Below are 12,416 nucleotides of genomic sequence, written 5' to 3'. Positions count from 1 at the left end.
ACTCACGAGAACCTTGAAGTGACATTTGCATTTGAACAAGTTTTGATTCTCAGATACTGGTAATAGCATTCTCGATATCTATGTAATAAATATCTCTGCTGTCCCCTAGCAGCTTCACCTGAAGACTGAACAAGCGCCTCTTGCTCTAAATCCATTCTGTTGTGAGTGGGGTATGTGTGCATCTGCGTTCATCTGGATGGGTGCACATGCACGTGTCAGCCAGAGGCTGGTGTCAGGTGCTGTCTTCTGTCAATCTTCACTTTGTTGTTTTAAGACAGATTCTCTCACTGAGCCTGGGGCTCACTGATTTGGTTAGATTGGCTAGCCAGCAAGTACCAGGTGTCCTTCAGTCTCTGCCTCCCCAAAGCTGGGATTACTGGTATGTCCCTGGCTTTCAATATTGGCACTGGCTATCAAACTAAAGTGGCCATGCTTGCATAGCAAGCAAGCCCTTACACAATGGAGTTATCCCCCTGCCTCCTAAGCTGTTATTGTTATTCAGGATTTCTAAAGTAAACCTGAGCCCGAGATGTCTGGGAATGACTTCTTGTTTGCTGCTGACTAAACAAGTGCTGTTCTCGTTTTTTGTAAATCGGGATTACTGAAAATGATTTAAAAAAAAAAAATCACACAGTCAGCGGGAGTGAGGTTCAAATCTATTTGCCTTTACTCTTAGGAAAATCTATTTCTTCTGAAAGGACTCCGATGATTCTTGTCCTGCCAGCTGCATAGAAGAAAAGAATTCTGGGAAAGAGAAACGTAAGCAAGAGGGACTGCTTTGCTTCTGAAGGAAGAACACAGTACTAGGGTAGGGCTCCTGACTTCAGTCAATTTTCCCTCCACAGCACAGGTTGGGACCCACCATCCATGCTTGCCCAGGCCTTTACAGTCAGCGGGCATTGCCCGTTTTTGATCTGTGCCTCTTTCACTCACCATCGATCTCTCTTCATCGCCTGTAAGCTATAGGCTAGTCTGCAATATCGCAGCCCCGTCCAGCTGTGTGGGTCCTGCCAGGGGTGAAATGAACAATGGTCCCTGGCATTTCCACCTCTCCAGCCCATTTGCGGATACCTAGCACAAACTACCCATCATTCTTTGCTCTCTTCCTAGTTTCTGGCAGGTGTGTATGCTTAGGGGAAGAACATGGGGGTTTCTCTTGTTACTGAGTATGCTTCTTCAGTCACTCCATCTCTCCCCCACCTACGATGGCAGGTAGGGACTGATGGAGCATCCACATTCTTCTGCCTCCATCAACCAACCGTCATCTCTTCGCAGCTCAGTGATGTGAACTCAGCTTCCTGCCAGCTTTCAGCTTCTCCTTCACACAGAACACTGGGGCTGCTGACCCTCTGAGGTGAGCAAAACTAAAGCCAGGGAAGGAGAGAGTCTTGCTCAGGGTCACGCAGCTAATGAATGGCACAGCCTGATGGAAAACCTCCTGATTCCCAAGTTTCACCTTTTCACACCAGCCAAGTCAGAGAAACTACCCACCACTTGCCTCGAAGTCATGAGACCCATCAGTCACTTCTTCCATGAGCCAGTGTGCTAGGGAATGAGCTTGCTTCCTCTATGCCCAGTAAATGAAAGTCTTCAGTGCCGGAAAACTTATAGCACCCTTGAGCTTTTAGCAAATGATTTCATGAAACTGCATCCTTTCATAAGATAGAACCATTCTTTTCTAAGCACAGAAAAGGGCTCTGTGGGAGAAACAGGAGCCTCCCTACTCCACCAACAGCCACGAACATCTGGTGAGATTTAGCCTACCCTTTTCACCTTCCTGTCATTCCTGGCAGGCCAGCGGCCCCACTCCCTGCAGTTCCCACCTCCTGGATTTCTGGACACAGAGACTGTTTTTCCCACTGAGGAAACACTGGCCACTCCAAATTTCAGTTAGACTATATTCCATCTCCATATCCTTTCTGGAGCCAGGAGCCAGGAGCCAGGAGTGAGGAGCCAGGAGCCAGGGAGTCTCCAGCTCAGATGTGCCAGGAAGATGCTCAAGGGGTGTGTCTGGTCAACTGCAGCCCAGTTATTATTGAAAAAGTTTGGAGAGTGCATGCCTGGAGAAGTGAAGGCAGAAGGCCCTCCAGGGAGGTGACATTATTCAGGGGTGTCTTGCACAACCACTCGAGGCTGTATTTGCTTCCCCTTCTTTAGCAGTGAATTTAGATTTGTTGGCTACTGATTTTGTCCATGGGTCTCCTCTAAGAAACAATAACCCCCCAAATGATACACCTACATGGCTGACTTTCTTTCTTTTCCTGTTGCTGATAAAACAGTTGGACAAAAGCAACTTAAGGGGAAAAAGGTCTAATTTAGCTTATGCTTTAAAGATATAGTTCTTCACGCTGAGGAAGTCAAGACAGAAGGAGTTTAAAGCAACTGAGCATAATACACCCACAATTGAGAAGCAGGGAACAGCTGAGCATGGTGATGCATGCTTCTAATCCCAGCAGTCAGGAGGCAGAGGCAGATGGATCTCTGTGCATTCTTAGATAGCCTGATATATATAATGAGTTCCAGGCTAGCCAGGTCTACCGATTGAGACATTGTCATAAATAAATAATAAATAAATACAAAGCAAAAGGAAAATTAAAGAACAATGAATGTTTGCTCATGCTTAGTTCACTTTCCTCTTTTTTATGGAGCCAGGATCTCAACCTGGGGAGTGGTACCACCAATGGTGGGCTTTCTCACTTCAGCCAGTCTAATCAAGATAATTCCCTATTGGCATGAGGCTAAGTCAATTTAGGTAATCCCTAAATTAAATTCATAGGTTTGCCTTGAAGCTTGTCTTCTAGATGATCCTAAATCCTGTATAGTTTGTAGCATTATCACGACTGGTTGCCCAATAAACTTCCAATGGCTACACTGTTGAATGAATGGATGTCAAAAGCCATCTAGGAAAGGCTATGGCAAGTAAGTGAGTTTTCTAGAGATGGCCCACCATTTTGCATGGCTGTGATGGGTGTGCTCTGAGATGCAGGGTCCTTAGAGACTTCATTTCAGGAATGCCTCTTGCTTCTGATATGACAAAGCCTAGTGATTTCCTGCCATTATCACATAGCCTAACAATTTCTGGCCATCAGCCCACACTATTTGGTAGATTTCCTGCAGATTGATATGAAGATGTACTTTCATGTAGTAATGCTGTATAGACGAATTGATGATTTTATAATTCCTGATAATGATTTTATAGAAGTCCTAAATTGATACAAGTAATCTCAAGCCCCCTATAGAATAAAAGCTGTAAATAGAGCTCTGTAAACCTTCATGTGACATGGGTTAATTGCACTAGAAAAAGAAAGCAGGCTTGGAACAAATTTATGATCAAGGAAAACATCCCTTCTAGGTTAGGAATGAGGCCACTATCTGATAACTAAAAGTCATAACTGGGAATGGGAACTTTATTGTAGGTACAAGGACAGAAAATAAATAATAGATTGGTTAATCTAAACAAGACTTCAAAATAATGAGTCATAAGGCAGATGATTTGTCTTGACAAAACTGTGCTAATTTATGAGATAAAAATTATTGCTTTAAACTTTTTTTTTTTTTTTTTTTTTTTTTTTTTTTTTTTTTTTTTTTTTTTTTTTTGGTTTTTCAAGACATGGTTTCTCTGTGTAGCCCTGGCTGTCCTGGAACTCACTCTGTAGACCAGGCTGGCCTCGAACTCAGAAATCCACCTGCCTCTGCCTCCCAAGTGCTGGGATTAAAGGTGTGCGCCACCACTGCCCGGCTATTGCTTTAAACTTATAATGAACTTATGAGGGAGCTAAAAACAGATAATGAAAGGTTAGGTACTAGTCTTAGTGAAAAGACATGTAGACAATTCTGTAACTCCTTAACTATTGCCTTAAGCTTACTATGAACTTATGGAATGTAAAAATGCTTTAAAAACCATGTGGTCAGTTATTTTGAGAAGGTATAAAAACTTTTTTTTCTCTCTGACTCAAAAGAGTTAACAAACTCCAAGTCTCTCACCTAGCCAGTGAGGGGTCACTAAGTCAAAAAGAAAAGAACCCAAATAACTAAGTTTCTTTTCTCCTGCTGCTATTAGCAGGCATTAATGGCCAGAAGCCATTAGCATTTGGCCTCTGAATAGCAGGAAAGAATCAAATTGCCAGAAGCCAAAAGCTTTTGGCTCTAGAATAGCAAGAAAGAGTTAAATGTCACCAAACCCCTCACTGCCTTCCTTAGGAACCTAACTGTCAGAGCAGGACCCTAGCAGACAGATGGATAGATGAATGGATAGATGGATGGAGGGAGGGAAGGATGGGTGGATAAGTTATGCAGACAGTGTGGTGGCCTATGTCTGTAATCCTAACACTCAGGAGGCTGAGGCAGAAGGACTGTAAACTGAAGGCCAGCCTGAGCTTCATAAAAGAACTTTGTCTCAAAAACCAAGATAACATGAGATGAAACAAGATGCGAAATAAAAACAGGCAGGCAGAGATAGAAAAGGGCCCCAAGGGATGAGAACAGGGTGTCAAGTGGTGACATCTTACAGGCTGGTAGGAACACTCTGGACCTCTCTGGTGTTACTTGTAGAGTTCCTGAAGCTGAGGAGGAAACGGAGGGCTTTACAGGGTGAAACACACATGCAATCTCAATACAGGGTGAGTGCCTCCAGCAAACACACATGCAATCTCAATACAGGGTGAGTGCCTCCTGCAAACACACATGCAATCTCAATACAGGGTGAGTGTCTCCAGCAAACACACATGCAATCTCAATACAGGGTGAGTGCTTCCTGCAAACACACATGCAATCTCAAGTGGAATGATTTCTTTTTTTCCTGCTTTTTTTCATGAAGGAGTAGCAAAAGGAGATTTACCATAGAAACCTGGTGAACATAATAGTAATTCAATACCATGGAAATTAGGGCCAGGAAGTAACGTGGCTTTGAACTGGAGTTCCTCTAGTCTATCTGGCAAAGCTCCCTGTGGATGATCACAACTTTCATCTGTCTCCTGGATGAATTAGGGCATCGTTTTTTAAAAAAAATTCAGGTGGTGCTTGGGGTTGGGACAAAGTATTTTTATATAGTCCAAGTTAGCATCAAAGTTATATTCCTCTTGCCTCAGGCTCCTTGGTGCTATTTTCAAGCTGTAACATTACATAAGACTGTTCGCCTAAAGTAAATGGCAGAGAAATCTAGAAGTGGGAGGCTGCCTTTAGACAACACAGGCTTTGAAGGGACAGTGCCATTTGCGATGGAACTGTTAAGATGGTACCAAGGCACTCCCCTTGGAGACTTGACTACAGGTCTACACTGGGCTCTCTACATCTAGGTTGTATCTAAGATCAAGAAATTCAGGGTCCTTTGCAGAGTAAACATGTACAGTATAATCACTGCTGGCTCCTGCCGCTGTAACCCTTTGATACTCTTGAGCCTGCTGCAGGAAGGAAAGGAGGGATTCAAACAAGAGAGTTTTGTACAATCTCATTGTACAAGTGTTTGTTCAGAGGCTACCTAGTGATGATCAGGGAGTCAGACCTGGTCCTGGGTATTGGATATCCTTCTCCTATCTGGAAAACAGAGAGGTTTGCAGAAGTTGAGCTCTGCAGCTGTGGGCACATTTACATAATCCAGAAGCATGATCCTGGTCCAAGAGGCAGGACATTGCAGGGCTGAGTGACTACAGCAAGGATCCTCTCGGCAGAACCCTGAGAGCTCAGATGTCAGGCTGGTACCTCGTCAAAGACAAATCTCACACATGTCATCCCAATGGCATGGCTGGCAACTTAAGGTCAGTGGTTTCTACCCTTCATTACATGAACATCCGAGAGAAGGCGTGTTATGTGGTGTGCTAAATGATATTTACTACAACTATGAATGGGATGTCCACAAGGCACACAGAGAAAAAAATGTCATTCAAAAGACTGAAAAAGGGAGCGCAAAGTTCAGAAAGAGAATCAGGTCCCTGTATGGAGGTCCTGAGGTGTCAGTCTAGAAAGGGTAGAGGGGAGATGACATGGCTTCTAATGATTTCTGGGGGCTGTAACACAGTGTAAAATAATTTTACAAAATTATTACCGCTACTAAATTGATAATGAATAATGTAATATTTATCTTGTACTTGAGATGATAACTGATTATTGTTTGAGAGTTTAATAAGACTCTAGGAAAATGTGGCTTACAGATGCCTTTGCCTCAAGGTCCCTGCAGACAGGCTCTGTTGATTTGGTTTGGTATAATTTCTAGTTGCCTTTTGAGTCTTTTGACTTATTCTGTTTTTTTTTTTTTTTTTTTTTGACCTTTTCTTTTAAAAGCCAGATGTCATCTAAGCATCTGTTTGTGTCTCCTGACAGGAGTGGCAGGTGCCCATGCAGCCATCTGTCCCCTTTGGTGACTAAAGCACCCAGCCACTGCATTGCCTGCCTTTGGATGTGCCGGTATTTTTGTCTCTGCTGACCTGGTCTTTCTCAGCTTTCCTTCTCCTAACAATCCCATATGGCTTTTTATTTTAATTTGTTTAATATATGTTTATATTTATGTGTTTGGGTGGATGTTTGGATATATGTGTGTATGCCATGTGCATGTCTGGTGCCTATTGGAACCAGGAGTGTCCAAAGGAACAGGAGCTGCAGGAGGTTATGAACCACCATGTGGGTGCTGAGACCTGGGTCTTCTGTAAGAGTAGCAGGTAATCCCAAGTAGCAAGTACTGCTCAGCCCTCTCTGTAGCTCCCCCCCCCTTTGGGGTCAATTGTTTGCCTAGTTAGTTTTTGTTAGTTGTTTGGTAGGTTGTGTTGTGTTGTTTTGTTTTGAGACAAAGTTTTACTCGATCACTCTTGCTTGCCTGGAAACTCTCTGTGTAGACCAAACTGGCCTCCAAGCTTATGGAGCTATGTCTGCCTCTGCCTCCCAAGTGCTGGAATTAAAGTTATGCAACATCACACCCAGATTGCCAGATGTGGGTTTTAAAACAGCGATTCAGGGGCTGGAGAGACGGCTCAGCAGTTAAGTACACTGGCTGTTCTTCCAGAGGGCCCAGGTATAATTCCCAGCACCCACAGGGATACTCACACTTGTCTGTAACCTCATTCCCAGGAAATCTGATGTCTTCTTCTGGCCTCCACAGTGCTGCACATATGTGGTGCACAGACATACATGATGCAGGCAAAACATCCATGCATATAAACAAATAAGATAAAGTGGTCCACTTTGGGACATGATCACATTAGATTTTGTATGGTTTACTCATTTTCCTTTCAAATTAGCGTGGAAGTCCCTTACTAAAGAATGGGTACTTGATTCTTGATCTTTTTCTCTGTGTGCTTTCCTCACCAGTGACTGTTGGCTCTCACTACCTATCTACCTATCTACCTACTTTATCTATCTATCTATCTATCTATCTATCTATCTATCTATCTATCTATCTATCTAATCTATTTGTTTACTGAAATTAAAAATAAGGGAAAGCCTTATTCATTCTTTTTAAAACACTATTAAAAAAAACTTTTTAGTGAGCTCAACATCATGCACCCCAGAGCCACTCATCTTCCTGTCCCTTCATATCTGCCCTTTGCCCTTGTAACCATCTCCATAAAATAAAACACACATACACACACACACACACAAGTTTAAAACTTTATCCCCAAACAATATTAAGTTTATACTGTTCTTTTTCTGGGGAGATAATTCATATAAATACTGTTTTCAAAGTGCTATTCATAAAAACCATATACTATAAATATTTAACACATTGCCCTTCCCTGCTTGGAGACAGGGTTTGCCATATAGGCTGGGCTCACTTCAACCTATCTTTGGGCTCCTGGTGCTAGAATTACAGGTGTTTGTTCATGCTAGACTAAAATACTCCTTTTTTCCCCCCTTTGAAGACAAGATCTCTCGCAAAGTTCAGTCTGGCCTTGAACTCACTTGTAGTTGAGAATGGCCCTGAGCTCCTACTACCTTATTACTTAAGTCCTGGGATTACAAGTATATACCACCATCTGCTGACATATATATATGTATATGTCATGTATATATGTATACATATATATATATACATATATATGACATATATATATATACCTTAAAAGTTGTTTTAGTTAATATTGAAGGATTAATAGTAATTTAATTATTATACAAATAATCAATCTGAAATTGTTTAAAGCAAATATTAAATAATTTATTTTAATTTCTTTTTTTTGAGGAATATTCTAGGCTTCTATTTGGTTCTTCCATTTTTTTCCCTTTCTTTCTATTCATGGCCAGCATATTAATTAGAAAAGAGACTCAGGTATCTCCACATCCTCTGCTCACTCCCTGTGTCACTAAAAGCACTGGCTGACTGGCCATGCCTCAGTTTCTCCACATCTAATATGCCTCAGAAAGTTCTCATGAAGGTCAGATGTCACCATTAGAGCTTTGAGAAGGATCAGGACTTTTTCTTACCTCACTTGCATCAGGCAAACAGGCTGAGAAAAAGCCCGGAATTCACTTCCCAAGCGCTGTGGGGTGGGGAGCAGGAGTCGAGAATTGCTCCCTGTTTGAGAATGTAGCTCAGTGAGGGAGAGATTGTCTAACGTGTAGAAGATCCTAGGCTTTCTGATAAAATACCCACTATTTATTTTTGCCTTTGTTAACATTGCTGGCTTTACACACACTGTTGATCATTCATAATAACAGGTGACCTGTGGCTTTCTCCATATTAGTCATAAAGAAACTCAGTTTCTGAGTTCCAAAGACATGTTGGTACGTATGACAGTTAAAATGGGAACAAGGAGTTCACAGCTTGAGCTACCTGAGTAATTCTTAAAGAAACCTTCCACAGACAACAGCAGTTCAGCATGACATGTATGGTAAGGGAAAGGACATCGCTTCTCTGGTATGTTCATCAGTTCATTTCCTCTCTTGGTTATTTAATTCTGCAGAGAATACAAAACCTTTCCCCACAGCTAAGTGACATAACACATTTTGGCAAGCATGACTCAAAGCATTTTAAATTAAGCATTATAACGTATTTTGTTTTTGAACAGAAATTATGACCTTTTACTAGCAAAGTCAGAGGACGAGAGACCTCCAGGGAGGCAGGTGCACACATTCAAAGTCTGGCTTTAAACAAGAACAGCTTGTCCTTCAAAAACCCAGTTCTGGGAGGTTACATCTAATTCTCAGCGGGGGAAATTGCCTTAACAGAAAAACTATCTTCTTTGTGGCCTTTTGGCCTGTGCAAAAGCAGAAAACATCAGATGTGGAAAACCTGATGTCTTTGTGTGACTCTGAAGCATCCTTCTGGGAATTCCACACACTGTGGGTTATCTGTGGATAAAACTCAGGTCCAGCCAGCTCCTAATAAATCTAATCTCCTAGCTACTTTACTGTGCATCGAGCCTGTGCCAGAGAGCTCAGATGATTTTAATACCTGCAACAGCTGGACTAAATTTAAAAGATAAATCTGCTGAAAATAAAACTAGACTCCAACAATACAGTACAGCTCAAATTAAGTAGTTTTTTTTTATTTAGTTGTGTTTGTTGTTTAAGCTTTTCATGATTTTTTTTTTTTTAATCATGACGGTTGGTTCTCCATTTCTTCTGAAATTCTGCCACACTCTTGTTGAAGCAGTACTGGTATTCCTGAGTCTTTAGTTGTTTCTCTGACTTAGTTCAGAGCATCTTTACTTCTGGTCTCTATTGGTGTGTGTCCCATGCTCTTTTCAAATCCATGCATTTCTCACGATATCTTAAGATTACTTGGGGAATTCACCCTTGGTCACCAGCCTCCAAGACAGCCCTTAAAGAATCCATGCAATCCTGCTTCCAATACCTGTGCCCTCTGTAAGTCACCCCTCATAACACACCGGGGCTGGGCTGCATGATGGACAACACTGGCAAGGAGTGAGAACATGCCACTCTGTGATGGGGGATTCGAGAGGCTGAGGCTTCTTTCTTGAACCCTGGGCTTTTCTCCTCCATTTCTGGCATTTGGTAAGCCATCCATGGAGGAACCTGTCTAGTAATGAAGCAACAATATACCATCACCAATGAGCTTGGACATGGGTCCTGCCATCCAGATACTGACTGTAACCTCCTGAGAGATTCCCAAGCCAGAGCCATCTGATCTAAGCCATTCTAGAATCTACAGGAACTATTCAATAAATGCTTGTTTTAATCAGCTAAGTTTTGAAATTTAACAGTAGACAAAAGCATATTGTCGATTCTGTCATTAACTACAACTTCCACATTTAATTTCCAGGTTGGAATTCCTCTTTGCCCTGGCATCCTGGCTTTGTAACTGCCAGGATAGTGCTGCCAAAATCATTTATTTTTCTGATCACTACCCATTCCCAACAGCTCTACTTAATCATTAATCAAACCTTCTCCTCCTTCAAAGTAGCCTACCTACTCTGTTACCAGTCACTTTTTGGGTACCTGAATAGAAATCGTACAATACAATAAGAGACTCTTCAGTCCGGTATCTATTGTGTTAGACAGTAACAAATGGCTGCAACAGAAAAATGAGAACAGCAGCAGGTTGTTGCTTTGTATAGTTCTGGAGTCAGAGATCCTACGTCTTGGGGTGAGGAGTGTTCTCAGGAAACTGGAACTCTCCATCTCTTGATAGCAGCTGGCATTGTAGCTCCGCGGTCTATGCCATCTTGGCTGGTGAGGTGGTGGCAGCAGCAGCAGCAACTTGGCCAATCCCTGGGCTGCTGCAGACCTCTTAGGCTGATTTCGTCGGGGCTGCTGCCCGTTGCTGTTGCTTCTCCATTGCTCTGTTCTGCTGCTGGGTGTACGGCTCTAGCTCTGCCTCTGTCAAGGCCACTGGCAGTTCCCACAGATGTATGTCTTGCTGCAGATGTCAGAGCTAGATCTCCTTTCCTCTTCACTGCCTCCATGGCTCAGCTGCTGGCCATTCGCTGTCTTCAGTGCCATGGCTTTTTTCTTCATCTTCCAGCTCAACCTACTCTGCTGAAAGCACACAGAAAAGGACAACAAACGAGAAGCCTTTGGTGGTGGTGGTGGGGGAGATCTAATGTTGCAATATGGACCTAGGGGCAGCTTGGGGCAAGGATAAAAGATGTCCTGCACACACACTTGACCCTAGGCTCTCTAAATACTCTGTAGATTTCAACTCAGACTGGTTTTGGCTTAGCACAGATATTCCTTCTGTGTCCTTGAGATAGTGACAAAATGGCTCTCATTCTGCTCAAGTCTTTCCTATGCTTGTCTTATCCCTCAACTAAGTTGTAAGCCACTGTGATCCTTATATTTTGTGGCAGCTATTTCTCTGCTCTTCTGTACCATATGGTACTATGCTACTTCTGCCTACAGTATGGTACTATGCCTTGTACTTTATGCTCCTTATCTGTTTAGACCCCACTGGGACCCTGCAAAGCAGATGTTTTTACCTCCTGTGTATTGGTGATGAAGCTGAGATTCAGAAATAACACGAATTGCCCCAAGTTAAATACTTAGGAAACCGTTAAGAGTGGAGGCCTCTGGCTCACACATTCATGCTCTTTCTTCGGTGCCATAGTCCTTGGCTTGGGGTGTGGTCAGGTGGTCATGACTGCCTCCTCGAGCATCATGCTACACTTCATATCTGTGGCTAAAGGCAAAGTGATGGATACGAGGGAAGAAAATGAAAAGAAAATGGCTATAAATAAAAGTAATTACTACAGGTCTATCACATTTTTTTAAAAGGGGGTATAAGAGATCATTTATTTTGAAGGTAAATAAAAGTGACAGGGCCAGGAATACAGATTTGAGTTATTACAAACTTGAGGTCCCTACTACATTAAAAAATTACTATTTGTACATATGTATGTTTTTGTGTGAGTATATGCTGTGTGTGTTTTGTTTTATAAAAGTCCGAGATATGTTTGGTAGAGGTACAGTATGGTGAGGTGAGAGGGGTGCCTTGGCGGGCCCATGCTGAGACATCCCTTCCCCCGAGGTACCAGCCATATGGGTCTAGTATAGAATAGACTTTATTTAGGGACATGGGAAGGGGAGTTGAGAAGGGAATGGAGGGAGGGAGGGAGGGAGGGAGAGAGAGAGAGAGAGAGAGAGAGAGAGAGAGAGAGAGAGAGAGAGACTGGACAGAAACGTGTGGAGAGAGGGGAAGGGGAGAGAGTGAGAAAGTGATTAGGGAGAACAAAGGGAATCAGAGAGAGAAAAGGGGCAGAGAGAGCAAGGAGGGACCAAACAGCCCCTTATATAGCAAGCCAGGCCTATCTGACTGTTGCCAGGTAACTGTTGAGCAGAGCCTAGAAGGAATGCCAACATTTCTCCATTTTGGTTTAAACAAGGAGAAACTAGAAAGAGGTGATGATGAAGCAGGAATAGGGTCATCGGGATCTTTAGATACTTCCTGCTGACTTTGGGGGCACTTGTCTCTGGGAAACCTAAGAAAATGGGGATGGGAATGTTGGTCCAGTCTTAGGACAGTTGGCTATTTT

This window comes from Arvicanthis niloticus, chromosome 10, assembly GCF_011762505.2.
Source record: "Arvicanthis niloticus isolate mArvNil1 chromosome 10, mArvNil1.pat.X, whole genome shotgun sequence".
In the NCBI taxonomy this organism is placed as follows: domain Eukaryota; kingdom Metazoa; phylum Chordata; class Mammalia; order Rodentia; family Muridae; genus Arvicanthis; species Arvicanthis niloticus.
Note: the sequence above shows the minus strand (reverse complement) of the source record.